We start from the raw sequence: 17,779 nt of genomic DNA, 5'->3' as shown, positions 1-17,779 counted from the left end.
CTCGTTCTTCCAGGGACCACTCACTGCTGGGATCCGCTGCCACTATCTCGCTTGCAGGCTCTGGGCTGTCCGCACCGAAGGCAAGGCTAGCCCCGACAGGCTCCTCACTGTCGGCGGCCCCTGTCTCCGGTACAACCCCTTCCCCGTCAGGAGACCTTGGCTGCGGGATCACGTCCAGTGACTGGCTGCCTGCCCTGCGCGGCCCTTTTCCCCTAGAATCTCTCGGGAAAGTAAAACAGGCTGCTCCGGACAGTGACACCTTTGGCTGCGGAGTCCGAGCGTATCTCCTAACGGGTGGAGGTGAGTCCTCGTCCCATATGTAAGGTGGGAATCCCCCTTCCTGTGGGTCCCAAATCTGTGGGTAGTTTGTACCTGTGAAGCAACTCACTGCTCCTTGTGGTAGGATTGGTGGGGCTGCAGTGGTGGGCTGGGGGCCTGGGCTTCCCGTCGGGATTATCCCTCCGGGCTGTCCTTTCCCACGAGGTTTTGCCTTGTTGGGGTTAAACAGTTTACGTTGGTTAATGTGAAACCATTTAACCCGGCGGGGCATCTTGACCGCGTATACCATGGGGCTTGCCTTGTCGACAATGCTGTAAGGCCCCATGTATAGTGGCTCAAAGACTCCCACCCTGGCAAAGTTGTAGACCATGACCTGGTTCCCCACCTGCCACTCGTGGTGTTTGCTCGGTTCCAGCAGCAATCGGTTGGTCTGATGCTGCTTCCCCATGTTAGCGGCTGCCTGCCAGTGAATTTGCTGAGGTGCTCCAACAGACTCTTGGTAAAGCGGTCCCTATTCACCTCGATTACCTGAGCTTCCATCAGGACCGGGGCAAGTACATGGGTGGGGGTTCGCATGGCTCTTCCAGTCATGAGCTCGTATGGGGAATACCCCGTGCTTTTCGACTGGCTGGCCCGGATCCCCATCAAAACCAGGGGCAACCTCTCCACCCACCTCTGCGGGGAATCCTCAGTCTCCTTCCTGAGTTTTTCTTTCAAAGTCCTATTCATACGCTCCACTAGCCTCGAGGACTGGGGGTTGTAGGCGACGTGCCACTTCCCCTCAATCCCCAGCACCTTAAGGGTTGCCTGTATGACCTGTCCCGTGAAGTGGCTCCCGCGGTCGGACTTCACGTACTGTGGAAGTCCCCACCTGGAGAACATCTCCCTAACCAATATCCTGGCGGTCCCCGCTGCTGTGGCTGTTCGGCAAGGGAAGGTTTCAACCCACTTTGTGAAAGTGTCCACCAAAACCAGGCAGTACCGGTACCCTCCCTTAGCCACAGGTAGGGGCCCTATGTAATCGATTTGTATCGATTGCCATGGTCCCTCTACCCTCCTTGCGTGTCCTAGAGACACCTTTCTTTTCTGGGGATCTGGATTATTGGTTGCACAGATAAGACAGTTCGCGCAAAATTCACGAGTGTCTTCCTGGAGCTGGGGCCACCACCCGACCTGTTCCACCCATTGCCAGGTGACCTCCGGTCCGGGGTGTCCAGCTCCAGGGCCTGCGTGGGCCAGCTGAAGGAACTCCCTCTGGTGCTGCTGGGGCACTATCCACTGCTCTCCTTTAAACAACATCTTCTCCCTAACATGGATGCCTGTGCCTCCTTATGGTCCTTCGACCTTTTCTCCCGCAGTCAGCTTGTCCATGACGAACTTGAGGACGGGATCTTGCGCCTGTACCTGCTGGAGGTCCGGAGCTAAAGCCACCCCTGCGCTCCCTTGTGCATAAATCATAAATTCCGCACCCTGTGAGCCTTTCCCCTGCCACCACCGTGCTGGACCCGTCAACATAGATCTCCCGGCCGTGGGGATGGATCCCCGCCTGGAGCCTTATGTCCACGTCCCAGACCCCCTCAACGGAGCAATGGTGGACTTTCCCGGGGTACAGCATGTCGACTGCCAGTCGGGGCTCACACATCCCTTTTACTCTCAAATCCATCTGTGAGAGCAGGAGGGTCCAGTGAGCAATGCGTGCGCTGCTCACTGTCCCATCCTTAATTCTCCCATCCAGCAGCATCTGGGTGGGGGTGTGATGGGTGAGGAGGGTGATTGGGGACACTCCTGTAAACACCTGCGACCGCTTCACAGCCCAGTGGGTGGCCAGCAGATGCCTTTCACAGTTTGAGTAACCCCTCTCAACCTCAGTGAGGACCCTGGAGGAGTAGACCACCTGCCTCAGCTGGCCGTGCCACTGTTGCATCAGCACAGCACTTAAGTTATCCCCGCTGGCTGCTACCTCCAGGAAAAATTCCTCGCCTTCATCTACCGCTCCCAGGGCCGGAGCTTTCTGCAGGTCTCCCTTGAGGAAGGTAAACACTGCATCGCAGTCCTCATCCCACTCCCACTCCACGCCTTTGTGCAGGAGCCGGAGTAGGGGGGCTGCAATGGCTGCGTAATCTTCAATGAAGTCCTGCAGTAACCGGTCAGACCCAGGAACGACCTCACCCCTGTAACTGTAGTCGGAGCCAGTAACTCCTGAACTGCCCTCCTCTTAGCCTCATCAATGGCTCTCTCCCCTGCCCGCACAGTCAGCCCCATGAATTTTACCTCTGTCTGGCCGATCTGTGCCTTCTTAGGGTTTATTTAAAACCCTCCTCGTGCAGCAGTCCCAACAGCTCTGCCAGCAGGGGACCGTGCTCTTCCTCCGAATTGGAGAATAGCAGGAGGTTGTCCACATACTGGACCAGCTGTCTGGGTCTGCTCAACTCTTTCAGGCAGTTGGCCATACACTGATGAAAAATGCTCGGACTGTTGTGGAAGCCCTGGGGAAAACAGTTCCAGGTATACTGCTGTCCTTTGAATGTAAAGGCGAATTTTTACTGGTCCTCCCGCCGCAGCGGGATGGACCAGAACCCATTCGAGATGTCCAGCACCGTAAAGACGGCTGCGGACGCGGGGATGGCTGCGACTAGGTTGGCTACGGCTGCCACTGTGGGCGCACAGACAGGGATATTTTTATTGAGGACTCGATAGTCCACTGTGGCCCTCCAAGAATTGTCCGTTTTCCTAACCGGCCAAAGTGCAGAGTTCACATGTGTGGCTATTGGTCTCAACACTCCCTGTCCGACCAGAGATACCAATGCGATCTCTAGGTCTGCCTCAGCCTCCCTTGGAAAATTATACTGCTTCTGGGGCTTAGAAATGGGGTCCCCATCTACTCTGACCTCGACCCCATTTACCCGTCCACAGTTGTGCTTATGCCTGGCAAATGCTGCCAGGTTGGCCCGCACAAAAGCCTGATAGATCATCGGGGAGCCGTCTACCAGAGCGCCGAGGTCATATCCCTCCTTCGGCTTTACAGTGCAGAGGGAACCCTTCCCCTGCTTCCCCTGGATGACTGCTGTACCTTCCCCCTCCCCGGTGTCAGCTGTGCCCCACAGACAGTGGTTCCTCAGATCGACCAGAATTTTCTGGCCGCTGAGGAAATCTGCCCCTAGGATGCCTTTACCCACTCCGTCCCACAGCAGAAGGACACACTTCCACATGGTGTGGAGGGTGCCTATGTGTATCTGCAGTGGTTTGGAGAAGAAGCCCTCGCGTTCTTCTCCAGTGGAGCTGGTTAGGCAGTAGGGAATCCCACTGGATAGGGCAGAGGTGGTCGGGTCGTCGACATGAACCAGGGTGCACGAGGCCCCTGTGTCCAGCAATTACTCCCCCCGGATCCCTACAACCCCCATCATGACACGTGGTCTGTTCCACGCATCATAGGTGACCGGGCAGAGGTTCACGGGTTCCTTGGGGTCTAGTCATTGGGAGGTGTTGGTCTGGGCCTGAGGAACTTCTCCCCCGGTCACGGCTGCGACCTTCCCAGTCTGTGTAAAGAGTGACTGCAGAGCCGCGAGGAGACCCTCGAGTGGGGCGGCAGGGCTGGGCACAGCTGGCTTGGGAGGGCTTCTGGCCGCGGGGACTGGGGCTGAGGTTGGGCCTGTGGACCTCTCTTTTCCTGCCTCAGATCCCGGCATTCCCTCCTCATGTGCCCTGTCTTCCCGCACCCGTAGCAAACCACCTCTCTGCCTGCCTGCCAATTCCCTTCTTGCCTCCATTCTCTCTTATCAGAGCCGGGACGGATCTCACACACCTTCCCCTTGGTGGGTTTCTCCCCCCCGATTCTGCCATTGCGAAAAGAGAGGGTCAGCTGCCTCAGCAACGTCTCCTCTGTGGCTTGGGGGTCTCTGAAATCTAACCACAGGTTGGCCTGGGCGCACAACTCCGGTAGACTGTTTGCCACCAGTGCACGCAGCCAGCGACCACGTCGGTGTGCATCCAGCTGGGTTCGGTCCAAATTCCCCCCACTGGCTTCCTCATACACTGGCCACAGTCGATCAGCGAACGCCTGGGGGGTCTCCCCGGGTCTCTGGACAGTGGCCTGTACCCGGTCGAACGGACAGCCATCGTTCAACACCATGGCCTCCAGGATATTCTCCTGGAGAGCGGCCACTGTTCACTGACCCCTCTTACTCTCAGCAGAGAGATCCTGACACAGGGCTGGGTCCAGTGAGAACAGGAGCAGTTTGCTCCGTTCGGCCTCTTCGCAGTCATTTATGTCTCCTACCTGCTCTACTTTCATAAAGTGGACAGAGGGGTCTCCTTTTCGGGTAAGTTTATTCACATGGGCCACCATCTGCCGCAGCTGGGTCGTACTGTGGGGAAGCACGTATTGCTTCTGTAGGGGACCCTCAGCCTGACCCACTGTGGGTGGTCCGAATCTACTCTGCCTGATGGGATACATTGGAGCTGGTCCCGGAGGTTTAGATTCCAGCATTTCACCCTGCCTCTCCTCCGGGATCCCCAATGGGGCTGTGGGAGAGGGCCTGTAGGATTCTTCCTCCCTATCCTCCTCCCCACAGCTTGTTTCACTATACTCCCCCTTCCGCACCTCGGCTGGGCTGATAAGGCACACCACTCCTTTACTGGGTGCCTTGCTTTCAGCCCAGCCAAGGGCTTTTACCTCAGCTAGGGCCAGAGCTTTGGTGTCAGGCCGGGTGGGGATTCGAGTCTCGGGCACTTCCAGAGCTTTTGCTCCGGCTAGAACAAGGGCTGCTTTGGCTTCAGCCAGAGCCAGGGTGAGCCGATCAATTTGTTCCTGAAAGGAACGATGATCCGCCTCTGCCCTGCTGTGGCACGCCTGAAGTGCAGCCTGTAGCTGGAGACTCTTACCCTCTCCCAACCTCCCCTGGTTCTGAGCCTGGGCAAGTTCCTCCTGCAATCCCCTGACGTAACCTTATCCCTCAGTTACCTGGGACTGAAGGTACTCCCTGTGGTTGCGATAGCTTTCTCCATCTCTCTCTCGTTCCTGTCTCTCCCACTTTAAATCCTGATCCAGCTTTTCCCTTTCTTTGCTGGTCTTTACTAGTTCCTCTCTCTGCTCAGCTAACTCTGTCTGCAGGACGTCTACCTGCCTGTCCAAGACCTGTATTTGCTTCTGAAAGCACATCAGCCACACTGCCTTTTCCACTGATCTTTTATAATTTACTCTGGGTCCACCTGGCTGCTGCGTTCTCAGGCCGTTCAGCCCTCAGCAGCGTCTGCACCCACTTCCTTGAGCAGTTTATCCTTGCTGTTACATACCTAACAATCCTGCCCTCCATTTTATACTCCTCTCCACCAAGACTGGCTGTCTCTTCAGCCTCACTCAACGCACGTCCCATCTTTGTGGTCGCCATTGTAAGGGGAGCTCAGGGTGTGGGTTCGAATCCACACTCCCCTGGGGTTCTGTACGTGTGATTTATGAGGATGGGTGAGTAACAAGGCACCAGACACAGTGGGTAAGAGTACAAAATGGCTAATGTTGTTTATTTAGAATAGTAACCACCAAGATAGAGGGCATAGGAAGAGGTCATAAATAGCAGTAATAGCACAATCTCACTCAACAACACGAAAAATCTCGCAACAGGGAAGGGGAAAATAAGAGGTTAAAACATTCCACTCATACACAACCCCACCTCCCACTTCCACCCTTCTTACCAATTCCTATCCTAAATTGAGTCTGTGAGGGGATTTGGGCTATACTCACAATCCTATCAACTCCGGGGTCCTGGGGGCACTAATTTCAGCTCGGGGTCCCTCTGGGGTGGGTTTTACGTTGTTGGTCTGTTCGGTTTTCCTCCTCGATGTTGCGTCTTCTATTTGCCTCTCGGTTGGCTCCTAAGCAAAAAGCTGCTGGAGTTAAGCACACCTTCCCCAGAGCAAGGGCCCTGTGAAAAGCTGACTCAACTCCCAAAAGCTGGCTCCAACCTTCAACCTCTGGTTGGTTTCTTTGCTCAGCTCAGCTGTGGGAAGTCACTGCCACTGCCTGCTGGTTTTTAGTCTCGGTGGCTTCGTCTGCGGAACTGCTGCTTCTTCTCTGGTGGAGCGGGAGAGAGAGCTCTCTCTCGATACAAGCTGCAAGCTCCAAGCTCTCCAACTTCCAAAACCTCCCCCCTCTCCAAAACTACCCCCGCCTTCCAAAACCTCCAACCTCTCCAGCTGCTTCCACACCCTGCTGCTTCTACACCCCTGGTGGTTCTGTAGGTCCTATAACCAATTTAGTTTTGGCCTTTTCGCACTCAAACTCAGTTGGTGGTCCATTATGTAAGTTTGGGCGGGGAGATAGCTTTGAATATTTAATCAGAAGATGTCACAGGTACCGGTGGGTGTGAGGACAGGAGTATTGTTTCAGTGCACATTAGTGCCTCAACGTCTGCTGGTCCATTGTCCACTGTCCATATTAATTAGGTAGATGATGGTCCACATTCATTAGGGGTGAGTCATATTTTCAAACTGGGTCGGGTAGACCCCATTGGTTGAGGATCTCCCCGCTTCAGGCCCGACTCGACCCCTGATTGGCCTGCCTGAATTCACTTTTCCCCCATTGGCCAGTGCCTCTGTCTCGCTTGTGAGCCAATCTCCACAATGTCTGTATCCACCCACACGTTTCCCAGCCTGTCTGGTCTGAGGATTTTACTTGGCCAAAAATGTTCATTTAAAATGTATAGAACGATCCCATCTTAGTTTTCTTGTCCTTAGGGTGTTCCAATAAAATGCGGCCGTGGATTTTCTAACCTTACGGCGCTAACACTGACACTGGACTCTCAAACCTACTAATTAATAAGACAAGGCATCAGCTAGAATCTTACACCCAAAGTCTCTCTGCTCCTGTATTCCTTTTAAACGTTTACTGTTTAATGCATTTTTCCTACCATTTCTCTGTATCAAATTTCACCTGACATCTACCTGCACCATTTACTTACCTCTTTATGTCACACTGAAGTCATTACATTTCTTTTTACAGTGAGCTATAACCCCATTTTGGTCTTACCTGGAGATTTTGATCTTGTGACCCATCTACCAAAGCTCAGATCAGTTCTCTATATTGAGAAGGGCAATGGTTCCAACACTGACTCTCGGGGACACCATAATTATTGGATAAAGATCATCCATCAATCGCTGCTCTCTGTGTTCCTATCCACGTGGATTGCTCTGTCTGAAAAAGTGGTGGAAACTGATTCAATAGTTACTATCAAGAAAAAATTGGATAAGTACTTGAAAGGGAGAAATTGCGGGGCAGAGGGACTAATTGCTCAGCTTTTCAAAGAGTCGGCACAGACTCAATGGGATGAATAGCCCCCTTCTGCATTGTATGAATCTATGATAATAGGTCATTAATAAAGTAGATAGGGAATGTCAATGGATGTTGTCTATAGGGACTTGCAGAAAGCTTTCCATAGGGCATCGCACAAAAGATTACTGGTGAAACTGTGAGTACTCGGAATTGGAGACAACCTTTAGGCAGCGAGGGAATTGGTCAGGTGGTAGGGGCCAGAGAGTGGGGATGAAAGGTACGCACTCAGATTGGCTGGATGTGACAAATGGTGACCTCCAGGGATCTGTTCTGGGGCCTCAGTCTTTCACCACATTTATTAATGGCTTAGATGAAGAAGCAGAGTTGTATATGCAGTTTTGCAGATGACACTAAATTCGGAGGGAGACTAATTAGTGCAGGTCGGAACAGCACATTACAAAGGGCAGCATCTAAAGGACAGCACGACAAACACTGACCCTGGGGGACACCACTGTTTACATCCCTCCAGTCTGAAGAACATCCATTAACCACTACTCTCTGTTTTCTGCCCTTTACCAGCTTCCTATCCACACTGCCCCACTCCCTTTAATACCATGAGCCATAATTTGATCGACAAGCCTCCTGTCCGGCTCTTTATCAAACACCTTTTGACAATCCATCTACACAACATCCACTACACTGTGTTATTTCCTGAAATAATCCCTGCTGTCTGTCCTGAATGAATCCATTTCACGACCAAATGTTGCAATGTTTGTTCCACCCCACAGGATTCCATCTGTTTAAAGCCACAACGGAAAGCTCCAGTTTCCTCCTGGAGTTTGAGAGAAATCAGCTTTAATTGGGGCAGATTTTCAGCCAATGAGGGAGATCCTGGCTCACCCCACCCAGTGGGTGCCACGAGCCCCACCCCTCACACACCCCGATTGGTTGGAGGACTAACTGCCTGCTCAGTCCTCCAGCCCCGCCCCCGCTCTTCCTATTGGTCCGGAGCTCACATCCATCACCAGGGCCGGGTTAATGCTGAGCTGTAGTTGGCCTTCCACAACGAGTGGGCACCAGAGGGACTGGAGTGTATCATCACCCCAGCAGAAAGAGCTCTAATTTAATCTGTTAAGTTTCCTTTTAATTATGTTTAAGTTACTGTCTTTATTGGTTGTGCCCTTTAAGAAGGGGTGATGTGCTTCCCTCTAAATGGGTGATGGCAATTGTCATCCATCAGTGCAATCAGAGTGAGCTGCAGTTGGAAGATCAACATTAATTGAAGGTTAAGCTGAACATTAAATAAACATTATTTTCCAGAGTTGACCAAATTGGTGGCACGTTTATGCTGAGTGTGACAGTTTTTAATGACATCAAGCACTGGGGTTTCAGTTTATTTTGTTGTCCATGCACCAAATGCATTTTACCTGCTTCCAATCGCATTCCATCAGGTGGAAGATCAAGACATTTAATGGTGGCTGCCTCACCCAGCCTGCAGCGAGATACAGAATGTACCACCCAACTCTCTGACACCTCATCCTACCTCCCCCTGGACCATGACCCTGCTACTCAACATCAATACATCATTTCCCAGACCATCACTGACCTCATCTCCTCTAGAGATCTTCCCTCCACAGCCACCAACCTCATAGTTCCCCAACCCCGCACAGCCCGCTTCTATCTCCTTCCTAAGATCCACAAACAGGACTGTCCCGGTAGACCCATCGTTTTAGCCTGTTCTTGCCCCACGGAACTGATTTCTTCCTCACTCGACTCTATTTTTTCTCGGCTTGTCCAGTCTCTTCCCATCTATATCCACAAACTCCTCTGACGCCCTCTGTCACTTTAACAGTTTCCAGTTTCCTGTCCCTGTCTCCTTTTCACCGCGAATGTCCAATCCCTCCTCCATCCTCCACCAGCAAGGCCTATAGGTGCTCTGATTCTTCCTTGAATAGAGGCCCAACCAGTTCCCATCCACCCTCCTCCGCTGGGCTGAAGTTCTCACATTGAACAAATTCTCTTTTGCCTACACTCACTTCCTCCAAATTAAAGGTGTTGCTATGGGAACCCGCAAGGTTCCTAGCTATGCCTGCCTTTTCATGGGATATGTGGAACATTCTTTGTTCCAGTCCTACTCGGGTCCCCTTCCTCACCTCTTTTTCCGGTACATTGATGACTGTATCGGTGCCGTTTCCTGCTCTCGCCCTGAACTAGAAAATTTCATTCACTTTGCATCCAATTTCCACCCTTACCCCATCTTCACATGGTCCATCTCCAACACTTCCCTTCCCTTCCTTGACTTCTCTGTCTCCATTTCTGAAAATAAGCTATTGCCAAACATTCACTATAAGCCTACTGACTCCCACAGCTACCTGGACTACTGTTCCTCCCACCCACATCCGTGAAGGACTCCATTCCATTCTCCCAGTTTCTCCATCTCTGTCGCATCTGTTCTGACGACGCCATCTTCCACACTAGTGCCTCTGATATGTCTTCCTTTTTTCTCAACCGAGGATTCCCATCCGCCATTTGGGCAGAGATTACGGTCTGAAATTATTGAACTCGATGTTGAATCCAGAAGGCTGTAAAGTGCCTAAACAAAAAATTAGATGCTGTTCCTCGAGCTTCATTGGAACAGTGTAAGAGGCCAAGAACAGAGAGGTCAGAGTGGGAGAGGAGCGGAGAATTAAAGTGACAGGCGACCAGAAGCTCGGGCCCTCAACCGTGTCCATTCTATTTCCCGCACCTCTGCTCTCACCCCTTCCCCTCCCTCTCAGAACCACGGCAGGGTTCCTCTTGTCCTCACTTTTCACCCCACCAGCCTCCACGTTTAATGGATCATTCTCTGCCATTTCCGCCACCTCCAGCGTGGTCCCACCACCAATCATATCTTCTCCTCCCCACCCTCTCAGCATTCCGAAGGGACCGCTCTCTTCACGACACCCTGATACATAACACAGTCACCCCCAGCACCCCTCCCCTTCCCACGACACCTACCCATGCAAGCGCAGGAGATGCAACATCTGCCCTTTTACCTCCTCCCTTCCCACTGGCCAGGGCCCGAAACACTCCTTCAGGGTGAAACAGCAATTTACTTGTACTTCTTTCAATTTTTGCTGCTCAGGACGTGGTCTCTTCTACATTGGGGAGACCAAACACAGATTGGGTGGCCGCTTTGCGGAGCACCTTCATTCAGTCTGTAAGTGTGACCCCGAGCTTCCAGTCACCTGTCACTTTAATTCTCCAACCACTCCCACTCCGATATCTCCGTCCTCGGCCTCCTACAATGTTCCGATGAAGCTCAACGCAAGTGCGAGGAACAGTACTTCATCTTTTGTTTTGGCACTTTACAGCCTCCGGACTCAGCATTGAGTTCAATAATTTCAGACAATAATCTCTGCCCATATTCTGTTCCCTTTCCTCCATTTTTGTTTTTACAAATTCCGTCCCACCCTTTTATTTTTATCTTTGTTTCACATGGCAGCTGGTGATGATTCCACCATTCACACCCTATTCAGACTCTTCCTAACTTGTGCCATTACCACCTTATTTTTACCCATCGTCCCTTTTGTCTCTTAAATCAGTCCTGCCTTCCACCCTGTCACAGACCTTCCCTTTTGTTCTTTCCTCCCCTCCCCTTTTCACTGCCCCTGCACTTCCTTAAAAATCTGTTACATCGCAAACTTTTCCAGGGTCATCGACCTGAAACGTTAACTCTGTTTCTCTCCACAGATGCTGCCTGACGCGTTGAGATTTCCAGCTTTTCCTGTTTTTATTTCAGATTCCAACATTCGCATACTTTTGTGTTGAGGTAGATAAAGTGGTTAAGAAGGCATACGGAATACTTACCTTTATTAGCCGAGGCATAGAATGCAAGAGCAGGGAGGTAATGCTTGAACTGTACAAAACATTAGTTAGATCACAGCTAGAGTACTGAGTGCAGTTCTGATCACCACATTACATGAAAGAGAGGGTACAGAAGAGATTAACGAGGATGTTGCCTGAACTGGAGAATTTTAGTTATGAGGAAAGATTGGCTAGGATAGGATTGTTTTCTTTGGAACAGAGGAGACTGAGGTGCATAATGTTATGACCTATTCCCATTAGCAGAGGGGTCAATAACTAGGGGGCACCGATTTAAAGTAATTGTTAGGAGGTTGCAAGGGAATTTGAGGAGAATTTTCTTCACACAGAGGGTGGTAGGGGTCTGGAACTCACTACTTCAAAAGGTGGTAGAGGCAGAAACCCTCATAGCTTGGATATGCACTTGAGGTGCCGTAACCCACAAGGCTACAGACCAAGAGCTGGTAAGTGGGATTCGGCTGGATAGCTCTTTATCGTCCGGTACAGGCACGTTGGGCCGATGCCTCCTTCTGTGCTGTAAATTTGTATGATTCTATGAAAACTAGAATTGTCTGTTCTGAATTTCTGTCCTGTACTTGGTGATGATTTTTGTGAACTCCTTTTACATGTTGTTAGAAGGGGAGGATTTACAGACGGGAAACTCAAACCCAACATCATGTCAAGATCTGACAGAGTCACTCAATTCACCAGGACCTGAATATCATCGTCCATTGAATGTAGAATGGGAAATGTTTGTCTGTTCTGTCTGTGGGAAAAGATTTCAAACATCAGTGTGACTGGAAAAGCACCGAGACACACACACCCGAGTGAGAGTGTTCCAGTGCACTGACTGTGGAAAGAGTTTTAACCAGTTACACAGCCTGAAAAACATTGCATCATTCACAGCGGGGAGAAACCGTACATATGTTCTGTGTGTGGACAAGGCTTCAACCGATTTCCTAAACTGGAGATACACAAGGACACCCATACCATGAAGAAACCGTGGAAATGTGAGGACTGTGGGAAGTAATTCAACTACACGTCCCAGCTGGAAATTCATCGACGTAGCCACACTGGGGAGCGGCCATTCACACGCTCCGAATGTGGGAAGGGATTCACTCGTTCATCCAATCTGCTGCGACACCAGGGAGTTCACAATGGGGAGAGGCCATTCACCTGCTCTGAGTGTGGGAAGGGATTCACTCAGTCATCCCACCCACTGACACACCAGCGAGTTCATAATTGACAGCAGTGGTTGGATTCTGCTGTTATTGCTGATGTTAATCACATCCAGGACTGAACCATGTTCATTCTGATAGTTGGGGTTTGTTTCTGCTGATGTGACTAACATGTATAACTGGGCTGGAATTTAATATTCTGGATATATAGCTGATTGTGTTCTCGGGGCTGCAGTGCCCATTTAAGCACCGCTGTCTATGATCTTTCCCTCAATTCAGAGACTCTCATCAGAAATTAGTTCACAATAAAATTAGGAACTATTACTTCAATCCTAAATTGATCTTTGGTATAACATCTACAACTCAGTGTCTGAAACTCATTGGTTAGGCTGGTTAGAATATTGTGTACAGGTTTGGGCATCTTTGCCAAGATAACAAAGATCTGGTGGTACCAGGCATGAGAGGCTTCACTTATGATAACAGATTACAGAAACTGGGTCTGCTCATCATTCTGGTGCCTGCTCAACATTCTGATACAGTGAAACTGGTTGCTGAGCAAGTAACTAAAGGGCATAAACTTCAGATTATTGTCAAATGAATGAAGGGAGAGGATGGAAAATTTACTTTACTTTTTACACACTGGATTGTTAGGATATAAAATGCTCCACCAGAAACAAGATTCACAATAACTTTTAAAAAGGTGAGTGGGAAAATGTTGGGAGAAGAAATAATTTGAAACAATATAGGGAAAGGACCAAGTAGATAGCTCTTGGAGAGACTGCACAGGCATAATGGGTCGAATGGGTGGAGAGACGTGAGTCCGGGGTCAGCGAGAGGCCTACAAAAGGCTGCGAGAGGCGTCGGGAGGTGTGTGGAGAGACGTGAGTCTGGGGTCAGTGAGAGGCCTACAAAAGGCCGCGAGAGGCGTCGGGAGGTGCGTGGAGAGACGAGCCGGTGCAGCTATAGGGAGAGGGAAAAAAGAAGTAGAAAGAAACAGAAAGGTGACGTCACAAACAAGGGGGTAAGTGATTGGCTGTTGATTGGTAAGTAGCTTTTCTTTTTTCTCTTCTATAACAGTGAGTAAACTTTAGCATTGTTGTTGCCAATTTAAGTTAATCTAAGGGTTAAGTCATGACAGGAGAGCTCGGTCACGTGTTATGCTCCTCCTGTACCATGTGGGAACTCAGGGACACTTCCGGTGTCCCTGACGACTACGTGTGGGAGAAGTGTATCCGCCTCCAGCTCCTGACAGACCGCGTTGCGGAGTTGGAGCTGAGGGTGGATTTACTCTGGAGCATCCACAATGCTGAGAATGACGTGAGTAGCACGTGTAGCGAGTTGGTCTTACCGCAGGTGAAGGGTCCACAGCCAGATAGGGAATGGAAGACCAGCAGGAAGAGCAGTGCAAGGAAGGTAGTGTAGGGGTCTCCTGCGGTCATCCCTCTGCAAAACAGATACACCGCTTTGGGTACTGTTGAGGAGGATGACTTATCAGGGGAGGGCAGCAGCAGCCAAGTTCATGGCACCGTGGCTGGCTCTGCTGCACAGAAGGGTGGGAAAAAGAGTGGGAGAGCTATAGTGATAGGGGACTCTATTGTAAGGGGAATAGATAGGAGTTTCTGCGGCCGCAACCGAGACTCCAGGATGGTATGTTGCCTCCCTGGTGCAAGGGTCAAGGATGTCTCGGAGCGGCTGCAGAGCATTCTGGAGAGGGAGGGTGAACAGCCAGTTGTCGTGGTACATGTAGGTACCAACGATATAGGTAAGAAGCGGGAAGAGGTCCTACAAGCTGAATTTAGGGAGCTAGGAGTTAAATTAAAAAGTAGGACTTCAAAGGTAGTAATCTCTGGATTGCTACCAGTGCCACGTGCTAATCAGAGTAGAGGGAGCAGGATAGTTAGAATAAATACGTGGCTTGAGCAGTGGTGCAAGAGGGAGGGATTCAAATTCCTGGGACATTGGAACCAGTTCTGGGGGAAGTGGGACCTGAACAAAAGGGACGGTCTGCACTTGGGCAGGACTGGAACTGATGTCCTAGGGGTAACATTTGCTAATGCAATTCGGGAGTGTTTAAACTAATATGGCAGGGGGATGGGAACCTATGCAGCGAGATAGGGTGAAGTAATATGGAGTCAGAAACGGATGGTAGAAAGGTAAAAAGTAATAGTGGAAGGCCGAGTAAACAAAGGCAAGAAACAAAAAGGGCCACACTACATCATAATTCTAAAAGGACAAAGGGTGTTAAAAAAAACAAGCCTGAAGGCTTTGTGTCTTAATGCAAGGAGTATTCGTAATAAGGTGGATGAATTAACTGTGCAAATAGATGTTAACGGATATGATGTGATTGGGATTACGGAGACGTGGCTCCAGGATGATCAGGGCTGGGAGCTCAACATCCAGGGGTATTCAACATTAAGGAAGGATAGAATAAAAGGAAAAGGAGGTGGGGTAGCATTGCTGGTTAAAGAGGAGATTAATGCAATAGTTAGGAAAGACATTAGCTTGGATGATGTGGAATCTATATGGGTAGAGCTGCAGAACACCAAAGGGCAAAAAACGTTAGTGGGAGTTGTGTACAGACCTCCAAACAGTAGTAGTGATGTTGGGGAGGGCATCAAACAGGAAATTAGGGGTGCATGCAATAAAGGTGCAGCAGTTATCATAGGTGGCTTTAATATGCATATAGATTGGGCTAACCAAACTGGAAGCAATATGGTGGAGGAGGATTTCCTGGAGTGCATAAGGGATGGTTTTCTAGACCAATATGTCGAGGAACCAACTAGGGGGGAGGCCATCTTAGACTGGGTGTTGTGTAATGAGAGAGGATTAATTAGTAATCTCGTTGTGCGAGGTCCCTTGGGGAAGAGTGACCATAATATGGTGGAATTCTACATTAGGATGGAGAATGAAACAATTAATTCAGAGACCATGGTCCAGAACTTAAAGAAGGGTAACTTTGAAGGTATGAGGCGTGAATTGGCTAGGATAGATTGGCGAATGATACTGAAGGGGTTGACAGTGGATGGGCAATGGCAGACATTTAGAGACCGCATGGATGAACTACAACAATTGTACATCCCTGTCTGGCGTAAAAATAAAAAAGGGAAGATGGCTCAACCATGGCTATCAAGGGAAATCAGGGATAGTATTAAAGCCAAGGAAGTGGCATACAAATTGGCCAGAAATAGCAGTGAATCCGGGGACTGGGAGAAATTTACAATTCAGCAGAGGAGGACAAAGGGTTTGATTAGGGCAGGGAAAATAGAGTACGAGAGGAAGCTTGCAGGGAACATTAAGACGGACTGCAAAAGTTTCGATAGATATGTAAAAGATTAGGGCAGGGAAAATAGAGTACGAGAGGAAGCTTGCAGGGAACATTAAGACGGACTGCAAAAGTTTCTATAGATATGTAAAGAGAAAAAGGTTAGTAATGACAAACGTAGGTCCCCTGCAGTCAGAATCAGGGGAAGTCATAATGGGGAACAAAGAAATCGCAGACCAATTGAACAAGTACTTTGGTTCGGTATTCACTAAGGAGGACATAAACAACCTTCCGGATATAAAAGGGGTCAGAGGGTCTCGCAAGAAGGAGGAACTGAGGGAAATCCTTATTAGTCGGGAAATTGTGTTGGGGAAATTGATGGGATTGATGGCCGATAAATCTCCAGGACCTGATAGACTGCATCCCAGACTACTTAAGGAGGTGGCCTTGGAAATAGCGGATGCATTGACAGTCATTTTCCAACATTCCATAGACTCTGGATCAGTTCCTATCGAATGGAGGGTAGCCAATGTAACCCCACTTTTTAAAAAAGGAGGGAGAGAGAAAACAGGGAATTATAGACCGGTCAGCCTGACATCAGTAGTGGGTAAAATGATGGAATCAATTATTAAGGATGTCATAACAGCGCATTTGGAAAGAGGTGACATGATAGGTCCAAGTCAGCATGGATTTGTGAAAGGGAAATCATGCTTGACAAATCTTCTGGAATTTTTTGAGGATGTTTCCAGTAAAGTGGACAAGGGAGAACCAGTTGATGTGGTATATTTGGACTTTCAGAAGGCTTTTGACAAGGTCCCACACAAGAGATTAATGTGCAAAGTTAAAGCACATGGGATTGGGGGTAGTGTGCTGACATGGATTGAGAACTGGTTGTCAGACAGGAAGCAAAGAGTAGGAGTAAATGGGTACTTTTCAGAATGGCAGGCAATGACTAGTGGGGTACCGCAAGGTTCTGTGCTGGGTCCCCAGCTGTTTACATTGTACATTAATGATTTGGACGAGGGGATTAAATGTAGTATCTCCAAATTTGCGGATGACACTAAGTTGGGTGGCAGTGTGAGCTGCGAGGAGGATGCTATGAGGCTGCAGAGTGACTTGGATAGGTTAGGTGAGTGGGCAAATACATGGCAGATGAAGTATAATGTGGATAAATGTGAGGTTATCCACTTTGGTGATAAAAACAGAGAGACAGACTATTATCTGAATGGTGACAGATTAGGAAAAGGGGAGGTGCAACGAGACCTGGGTGTCATGGTACATCAGTCATTGAAGGTTGGCATGCAGGTACAGCAGGCGGTTAAGAAAGCAAATGGCATGTTGGCCTTCATAGCGAGGGGATTTGAGTACGGGGCAGGGAGGTGTTGCTACAGTTGTACAGGGCCTTGGTGAGGCCACACCTGGAGTATTGTGTACAGTTTTGGTCTCCTAACTTGAGGAAGGACATTCTTGCTATTGAGGGAGTGCAGCGAAGGTTCACCAGACTGATTCCCGGGATGGCGGGACTGACATATGAAGAAAGACTGGATCAACTGGGCTTGTATTCACTGGAGTTCAGAAGAATGAGAGGGGATCTCATAGAAACGTTTAAAATTCTGACAGGTTCAGACAGGTTAGATGCCGGAAGAATGTTCCCAATGTTGGGGAAGTCCAGAACCAGGGGTCACAGTCTAAGGATAAGGGGTAAGCCATTTAGGACTGAGATGAGGAGAAACTTCTTCACCCAGAGAGTGGTGAACCTGTGGAATTCTCTACCACAGAAAGTTGTTGAGGCCAATTCACTAAATATATTCAAAAAGGAGTTAGATGTAGTCCTTACTACTAGGGGGATCAAGGGGTATGGCGAGAAAGCAGGAATGGGGTACTGAGGTTGCATGTTCAGCCATTAACTCATTGAATGGCGGTGCAGGCTCGAAGGGCTGAATGGCCTACTCC

At 49.7% G+C, this 17,779-nt stretch overlaps 1 pseudogene; it reads left to right on the top strand.

The window, feature by feature from the left end:
- The window catches only part of LOC139262698 (zinc finger protein 436-like), a 36,391-nt pseudogene that overhangs the window by 7,520 nt on the left and 11,092 nt on the right, over positions 1-17,779 (top strand).

This window comes from Pristiophorus japonicus, chromosome 1 (assembly GCF_044704955.1).
Source record: "Pristiophorus japonicus isolate sPriJap1 chromosome 1, sPriJap1.hap1, whole genome shotgun sequence".
NCBI classification, from domain to species: Eukaryota; Metazoa; Chordata; class Chondrichthyes; family Pristiophoridae; genus Pristiophorus; species Pristiophorus japonicus.
Note: the sequence above shows the minus strand (reverse complement) of the source record. Positions and strands in the feature narration are given on the sequence as shown.